Genomic DNA, 9687 nt, shown 5'->3' on the forward strand with positions numbered 1-9687 from the left:
CTGTGTTATCCGCGCGTTCCAGTGTACGTGCAAGATATTGCCCTCGTTCTAACTACGCCTCGGTAATCGCTATGAATATATTTATCTATAAAAAACAAAATAAATTCGAAAGGAAGGACGTTGGCGGTAGTGAGTTTCGGACCTACGACCCTGGCCTCATACGCCGAGTGCTTTACCCACTGGACTAAACGAGCACCTTCTAGATAGCAGGCCTGTGCACTGCGCTTTATGACGCCACGCTACTCGGACCGAAATTTGCGTTGCCAAGCCCGGCGTGACGAAAACAATACCACGATCTGAGATTCAGTTGGTTTCCGATAGCGAAAACTCCGTTTCTTTATCGAAGCGTGGTTGTCACCCATTGAGCGAGGCAGCTTAGTGTTCGCGGCAGTTCGCCAGTATTCTTCCCCAAGTTACTTCAACATGCACACGGCAGCCCCCTTTCAGATTTTCACATTATATAGAGCGTGACGAAGGACAACAAGTCGTTTGCGAACTTACGCAAGATAGCCCCGTTTTCGTTTTCCCTGCGTATCTGTTCTTTCAAGTTCAGAAAGAAGAGCGCTTCAAGGTATATGACAAATCACAAATCAAAGGGACCAACTTCGATTGGTTTGATAGCAACGAGCATGAAGTGCATTATGAATATTTCCAGCGAAGTAAAGACTAAGGAAGGAAGCAGTTGAGTGGACAGAAAAAACGCTCTTCGTACTCTGCTTACCTTCAACCCGTCAGATGACAGTTCAGCGTCTTTCTGTTAACTTGCTTCCTCCTTTATTGTTTTCGTTCGCCGGAAATTATTTTAGAGCAGTTAACGCAGAACCAACTAGCTCAACTTTCAGCTATAAATGCAGCAACCAGCGGCTGTTGCATCTGCCCCGGCTGAATGCGGAGATTCCGTGAGACCTACCGCGCAGCCACCTTGTGTGAGACTGTAATACCAGCCACGTGACACGTAGAAGACGGCTTAGGCAGAAGGAGACGAGCACTGCATTCGACCGGTGGGAGGCCTTTCTCGCTGCTTGCGCCAGACAGTCGGGGTTACTGCACCCGTTGTAGATAAAGATTCTGGTAGCAAGCTATCTTTTCTCGATATACCCTCATCCTCTTACACCTTCCAGGGCGTATATCATGCGATGCTTTCGTGAAGGAGTTGATTAAATACCGACACAATGACGTGGGGCTCCCGCAGCGCGGGAGGTCGCGCGCAAAGGTCGGCGCCATGAAAGACGATGAAGCGCGTAAGCTGCTCGTTCTTCTTCTGGCCCGCCATTAAAGAGAAGCGTCTATTTTGCGAGACTCCGCCTTCAATCTACGTTAAATTTTCCTGGTGGAGCTGCGGGGTACATGCTATAGCATGTACCCCGATCGAGTACCACTCTCAGATCAAACACCATCTACAAGCCCAGTACGAAGTCCGGTCGAGCTGACTCCTGTTCACGTACGGACAAGCCGTTGACTTCAAGGACTGCCACCTGAGTACGAGCCTCTGCCCAATCGAGTCAGAAGGATGAGTACATCAGTTCCGTCTTTTTCCTCAACCGCACCGACCGAGGTCGTCCTTAACCAGCCGCGAATCCCCGCATCCTTCCATGGGGACACCTTCGATGATGTTGAGGACTGGCTCGATCACTTTGAGCGTGTCGCAGAATTCAACGGCTGGACTCTAGAACGCAAGCTACGCCACGCCTACTTTGGCCTCGAGGACTATGCGCGGTACATGGTTTGAGAACCGTGAGGCGGCCCTATCGACATGGGACGAATTCCGGCGGCAGCTAATCAGCACATACGCGAGCCTCGATCGCAAGGAGCGAGCTGAATCTGCAATTCAGGCGAGAGTACAGCGGCCAAACGAAAGCGTCGCAATGTTTGTCGAAGATATGTGCCGACTTTTCCGACGCGCGGAACCGTCCATGCAGGAAGAAAGGAAGCTCAGGAACTTGATGCGCGGTGTCTTGCAGGAGTTGTTCGGTGGCCTAATACGCAACCCACCAAAGACCGTTGCAGAGTTTCTCGCGGAAGCCATATCAATGGAAAAGGCACTGCAGCAGCGAACAAGGCAGTACAACCGCGACGTGTCGACCCTATCGCGTGACCCTCTCGCTATACTCTTGGACAATACCGACGCCTTGCGAGAGCTCATTAGGCTTGTTGTTGGAGAAGCGCTCCAAAACCTTCAGCTGGCTCCGGCATCGGTACAGCGACTCGCTCTGGCTGAGGTCGTCCGGGCGGAAATCAGGCAGGTAGTCCAAGTCCCAGAGCGAAGCGAGACGCCACAGCACGAGGTACGGCAGCCACAACCTCGCATGTCGTATGCGGAAGCTGCGCGAAGTTCGTTGCCCCGAATTTTCGCGATGTGAGCGACGTTTCGGACTTTCATGGTGGGCGCGCCGTTGAACACGCAACAGGCGACTTCAGGCCACGCCGCACGCCATTCATGGCTAAAACACGACCACCCCGCAAGCGCGACGTATGGCGGAATACAGGCCGGAGGCCCTTGCGTTTTCATTGCGGTGACGCCGATCACCTCTACAGGGCGTGTCCTTACCGCCGAGCTGGGCTCCATGGATTTTCACTGAATGCGCCGTACCCGCGCAATGGTGAACGCCCCCTGGAGATCGCTTCGGCAACGCTCGACCAGCAGCATGCGTTTGCACTGTTATGCGATGAGAGCCGCATGCCCAGATACCTATACTCTATGCATAACGGCCTATCGCGGGCCACTCTCGCTGCAGCCGACCTTGTTCATCCATTGCATGCCTGAGAGCAGCACAATAACAGTGCGCAAGCGCCCCGTCACGTGGTATTTCTTTCACATTTCGCGGGCTTTCTTTGGAACGCGGAATAAAGGACCCCGTCAGATATATCGTGCTTGAAACAATTTATTGAGAGGTTTCTCAAAGTGCTCTACAACTATGCCTTGTTAAGAACGGTCAGCAGCAGTGCCAGTCTTGTCGGCCAGTTGCGACAGTAGCAGCAACTTTCCTGGAGCGTCGCCGCAAACCTCTAGCCACGGCGTGACTAAGTCGACTGTGTGTGAACAACAATACGTGCGTCCTCGACTCTCCATCGCTGGAGCCCGAGTTTGATGAAGTCGCCATTGTGACTAAACGGGCTCGGCGGACCAACTATTGTTACTGAGCCCGCGGGAACGTCTACTGAGACCCCTTCCCACGCGCCGACCAAGACGCCAGACAATGGGCAGCCGGCGGGCGCGCTGCAGCTCGGGGAATAAATGCCCCTACGGTGCCGGAAAGTCTCCCCTACGTTGCCTCGTCTCCCCTACGGTGCCTGGTCAACTCGCCTACGGTGCTTGGACGGCCGTTTCCGTCCGGGTATCGATACCTGGGTATGGGGGAGGACCGAGTCTTTATAAACCGCTGTTGTGCGGCTGCTCAGGACACTCTCTCTCAAGCAGTCATGTTAGACTGATGTACTTTCTCAAACAGTCATGTTAGACTGATATAAATACCCATAAACCCATATTCTTCGTTCTCGATGAGAAGCAGTCCTTCCCTTCATCAACGTCCTCACCGTGGATAAGTTGGACGACGACATGGGTCAGCTGCAGTTACCTTCTAATTCATGCCTGACTCCAATCTTGACAACGGATCATGAGCGATGGGATTGAACCCCTAATCATAGCAGCCTGTCACACTTGGGGTCTGCAGCTAATGCTTAAAAAGCTGATTAATTAAACATAACTAATGCATTAGTTAAGGGGAAAATAAAAAAAACTTAAAAAACATATCCTGAGTAACTGTAAACCAGTGCCAACATTATGCATTTGGTTCAACTCGCGTCCAGAGTGCCTTTCACTTTCAAAGCTTTGGCTCAAATTATATTGGACAAACTTTATAGTATTTGTTGTAGTAAGGAATATTTAGACCCCGTTCGTTGTTTCGTGTTTAATTCCGCAGAGAATAGAGCGCGCAACAGGCCACTCTGTAGAGGCATGGGTCTGCACATAAGGCAATTTGTTATACGAACGCTGTCCTGAGTATGGGCTATTCGGCGAGACAGCAGCAGCAGCATGCAGCCTGGGTCAGCAAACTCCTGCAGGGTTCGACTCGAAAGCTTTGCTCCAATATGGTGTCAGATTATACAGGAAATCGGGTCCCTGCAAAGCTCTGCATAGCTGCGCACACAGATGTGCATGAAATGAAAAATTGTCACCCAGCAGAGTGTATCGCGAAACTACACCGGAAATTTATATATGTATTCTCTCTCTCTCTTTCTCTCCTTTTTTATGTCTGTGCATTCCTTGGCTTTCCAGGATTAAGCAACTATTCTCGCAATTGTTCGTCAGTAGGCTATAAAAATGCTCTTAGAAAAGGTCGATATGTAAATGTGAGTTGTATCCCCGACAATCACCTTCAGATACAGCAAAGGTTGATTGCTATGTTACTTGCCGCGCCGAGCCAAGCAACAAGTTTTACTTGCAGGGCTAATTTTAGAGTAAGAGAAGCTGACTCTCTCCCCCTGGCTCTCTTTCTCACGCACACATACGCAGTGTCAAGCGCGATGCTGAGTGTTGTGAATTGCGGCCACCGAGACACAATCCTACTGACAGGTGTGCGACTATTCGGAACTTTCGAATCCCAACTGCATTTTTTTCATATTCGATTCGGTCATCTAATCGAATAGTCACTATTACTAAACACAAACATGTTTCGAATAGGTTTAGAATATTTTAGAATCGTCAACTGGGCTCAGTCAAACATATCGTCGGAGCGAATCGCGATAAATTTCGTCGCCGCAGCCATAGTAGGCACAAAACATTAGAAGTTGTGATGTGGAGTAGGCTACGTAGCTCATGGGGCCAGACATTCCCGGCTATAAGCCGCGATCAGTCGCACATCCGAAGGATCCTGTATATCCGAAGAAACTACATATTATTGATTCATTTATTTATCTTTAATACCGTCAAGGTGCATATCAGTACATTATAGAGAGGCGGGGTGGAAAAAACAACAGTGAACAGCAACAAGATAGCAAAAAAAACAAGAATACAATTTTAGAAGCAGGAGACCATACAATAAAATGGCTAAAATTGACAAAATACATTAAAAATACGTTAAAAGGCCTCATTACAAAAGAAAGAAACAATAAAATAGTCTTATATCGGAAATAAAGGCAGAATCGTAGTGTTAGATAGCGTTATTCAATTTATATTTAATGCATTGAATAATCTGCGTGTTCCTAACGTTCAACTACCGCTGAAACGGTGATCGCGTGCAGCTATACTTGGCGTCTCATCGTGGAGCGCATAATCAGCCGCATAGCGAACTAGCATGGATGTGATTGATAATTGTGGAGGCTGTTCGACACGGCGTCCCTTTAATTCCGGCTGCAGAGTCGAAACTCGGCAGAACAACGTGCGTAGTGTACTGTGTTCTACTTTAGTCTTTAGATTTGGCCTGTTGCTCTTTCTTTCCTCTTTCTTCCCCTCCTTCCTATCTTTCATTTCTGTGTTGCTGTCACCTCCCTTCAGAAGAGTTGGCAGGCGTTGTGCCCCTTCCGGTGGCAGTTGCCAGCCTGCTCCTCGCTTTCCCTTTCCCGTTAACTGTGTATATGTGTATATGTGTTCGAAACAAATAATAATACTAATTTCTGCTTTTAATAGGTCAGCTTTTGTAACTTGGAATTGTAGCGACAGAAATGTACAAGCGGTATTAATGTGACGTGAAATTTAACATATGTAATGGTGAAAACAACTGTTCACCAATAGAAAACTATTCGAAGAGTATTTGATATTGTATTCGATTCGACACGCTCCTCCCATTCTTCGATGCGTATTCGATTCGGTCTCAGAAATGACTATTCGCACACTCCTACTCGCTCGCGTGCAAACGGATGCGGCCTTCCATTCGAGAGAGCGCTCACCTGAAATTTGGAGCTTGTAAGCTTTCATGCGTTAGGTGAAGATCCAAACACTCTAAACCATATTGAAAATAGCGACAGGCGAAACAGCGTCCCTAACAGTTTTTGTTGCAACACTTGTTTCTGCCAACCAGTTTCGGATTCCGCGCTCGATATGGGTGAAGGCATCATGACGTCATAAGTCCCCTGTACGCGGCTGGGGCGGACTGCAAAAGGCGGTCGCGTATCGTGTTTTGCGTTCACTTGAAAGAACACATTGCAGGTGGTCAAAATCAATTATTAGCCCTCTGTTACGGTGGCGCCCCCCGTGACCCCCTGTGATGTTTCAGAACGCTGAACCCCACCATTTGATCAATGACGTCACGGGAAAACTCTATAGCTCGCTCTTTTTTCTACGATCTCTACGGCTTCCCCAAACAAACGCAGCGAGAGAAAAAAAAAGCGCAGCGGTATTCTTTATGTTCACAGGAACACCATAATCAGACTTAGCCTTATTGCTACACTGTGCCAGAATATTTCGCTCGGTGTCATGACGTCACGGTAATACCGATGACACCTGGTCCGACATTTCAAAATCATGGTTATTGTCAAACTACATGACCTTATTAGTGTTTTCTTGCCTTCACACTTGCGAAGTGTGATCCCGATTCGCCTGGCATAGTTCGTGTAACTTCGAATACATGTGTCAATACTCATGTACTGCGCGAATAGTCATCGCGGTCGCGGGATCGAATCCCGGCCGCGGCGGCCGCATTTCGATGGGGGCGAAATGCGAAAACACCCGTGTACTTAGATTTAGGCGCACGTTAAAGAACCCCGGGTGGTCGAAATTTCCGGAGTCCTCCACTACGGCGTGCCTCATAATCAGAAAGTGGTTTTGGAACGTGAAACCCCATAATTTAATAGTCATCGCGCGGCACAAACGTGTTTAAGGTGTATCAGCACTGCGCATTTTCCTTACGTGAAAGTGCTTTGAAATAGAACAAACGTTACGTTCATTTTTTTTTTTGCGCTCATCTACTACAACATTATGTATTTACGTTGACTCGCTATAGGTGCCATGTATAGCGAATGAACCGTGCTGCTGGTGCAAGAATAACGTGAGGAGGCAGAATGCTCGTTCTTTTGCCGAAAAGCCAGCGAGGCGTGGGACGACCAAGGAGGTTGGGGACGACCCGCGTCGCCAGCGAGCTTCGCCAGAGCCTCTCCGGTTCCCGCGTTTCCGGCAAGAGGAGACGGAAGGGAGGATCTGCGAATTCGTGAATCGGAGCGCCGATCTCACGGACGAAAACCGAACGTGGGAGCCGGTCTGCTGCGCAGTCGCAGTGTATTGTGTGACGTATGATTATGCCGTCGTCGTCATCATCATCGTCGTTGTCATCACAATCATTTCATATCAACTTGACTGAAGGAGGCTTCATAATAAACGGTTGGTGAATCAGGAAATGGTGCAATGAGCGAAAGGTCAATCTGCCGACACTGCTTCTTGGCTGAACTGCAGCGCTAAAACAGATTCATTGCTTGTGAAGAATAGCTTATATGCATTTTTTTTTATTTCTTCTATTTTCCTATCACCTGTTCTTTTTGTCTCATAAGCTTTTCTTTCTATGTCTACTTTCTACGTGATCCACGGAATTGCTCTGTTAGGGGTTTGCTAGTTGGCTGTATACTTTTAACAGGGTTTTATATATTCAAATATTGGAGGATCGGCCGCCTTGTCACCCGCCCCTTGCCGCGCCTGGTAGCACAATGAACGTAGGCGAGACGTGGTTTAAACGTTCGAGTCCAACGTGGCCACGGGCCCTACGCCCCGAGTTCTACATCACAACCAAATTGTTCCATTTGCCACGGACAGGTTTGCGGTGGCAAACATTGTAGCCATTTTAGCAGTTTTGTCGCTAGATCCAGAGACCTGTGCAGTGACGAATTTTTTGGCTTAGCGATCAGCATTATTTTTTAGCGATAGGACAGAACAGTTTGGTGACATTTTGGCGGATTCGAAGTTCCAAAAGTTGCTTCAAGGAAGCGTCTTTGTAGGACTCACTTGATTGCTCAAAAGCTACATGTACAGGCCGTCGGAGCTAGCGTGCTACGGCGCAGAAACGTAATTCACGTCGCCCTGTTGAACAACATGATCAAACGCGTGTCGCAGAATTTAGTCCTACTTTCGCGTGGACCACACACGAGAAAACTTGCCGGCCATTGGCTGGACCACAAGCGTTTTCACATTTCCTCCTCCCCAAATGTAGGGTAGTCAACCGGGCACGTCCTTGGGTAAGGTGGCGGTCCCACTTCGGCGGCACGCCCTCCGCAATTTGGAGATTGCTCGCGGACGCACTGTACTTTCTGCGCTCATTGGACAGATGTGAACCATATTACCTCAGAAAGCTTACTTTCTGCGCTATCCATTTACAGCTAATAGTATCGCCTAGCCTGAAGCGTTACCTGACGGCAATCAAAACACTATATAGGGGCAAAAAACTGCGTTTTTTCTGTGCTGTCCTCCATTGTACTGTGTTTACGGCAAAACTATTCCACATAACGAAATGCAGCTTGATATGCCTTTATATGAAATGTCATAAAACGTTTATAGAAAGAGATATTGCATGTAAAGCAATTACAAATTTATATGGGCGCCAATAAAAAAGGACAACACAATAAAAATTGATGAATGCAAATCTTTTTTTCTTTTCAGTGCAGAACAACAATATTTAGTTGTATTCTAAGCTACAGTGTACTTATCATGTACGCGAAGTTGCGTTGTGTTCTGATGGGTGGTTGATGAGTTAATAATACTTCGAGATGTCAATTTATGGCTATACTTGGTTACGCATTCCCGAAGAGACAAAACTATTCAACCTGAAACTCTGACTTTTTCAGTAATCAAGCAGCAAGCCCTTCTCACCGATTCTATGAAGGCAAAAGTGGGTTATATTTATTACGGAATCTACAGTACATTCGTTTCCATCTATCTCTTCATGTCGAGAAACTCAGGTGGCCAAATCTATATGGTTTTGTCACGTAACAACGGGAAGGTAAACGCAAAATTTCAGGCTGTCATAAGTGGTTGTTTTCTGAATACGTTAGGAAATTAAAAGCCTTCGACACCCTGCTGCTAAACTCACTCTTTATTGGTCATCTATGCGCACTAAAACACTAGACAAATTTTTAAGCCATCTTAGACAAAAGTATGTCTCCAAACCACTAACGTTGCTTGAACGTCACTCGAAACCTTTAGCTGAACTCATCAGTTCGGTGCCCTCGCAGCAAAATTTGGCTACAGTTTAGCGACTTCTTGGTCTCACTTTAGCGACACGCTCGAAGAAAAGCTGGTAACAAAATTTCACTCGAATGTGCAGTAGCGTAACGCCGCCGCCCCGTGCGATAGCTGCCTCCTGCCGAGGCGCGCTGTCGCGAGCGCGCACGCTCGCTGATGCCCGAGGCGTTGCGAATCCTCCGAGCTCTTGCTTTTCTCGCCCCTCGAGCGCGCGCAGAGAAATAAGTGGAGAGGAGAGGGAATGAAAAACAAGAATCCAGCCGAGGAGGAGACGACGGGGCTCCCGGCCAAGACAGCGGCGGGCTCGCGTTCGTCGTTTGTTGCGGGGAGCGAAGAGGCCGTGCCAGCGTCTCCCGCAACGCTTTTTTTTTTTGTCTGCCTTCTTTCTTTGCGCGCCAGTCGGCGTGGCAGCTGCGAAGGCGCTAGGCTTTTAACAGCCGCCGACCGCGCCGATGCCGGCCGCTTATGCGTTCATTTTTCTCGCCACAGAGCGCTCGTTGCAGGGCGAATCGACTTCTCTCGGCGAA

The sequence above is a fragment of the Dermacentor albipictus genome, chromosome 1, assembly GCF_038994185.2.
Source record: "Dermacentor albipictus isolate Rhodes 1998 colony chromosome 1, USDA_Dalb.pri_finalv2, whole genome shotgun sequence".
NCBI classification, from domain to species: Eukaryota; Metazoa; Arthropoda; class Arachnida; order Ixodida; family Ixodidae; genus Dermacentor; species Dermacentor albipictus.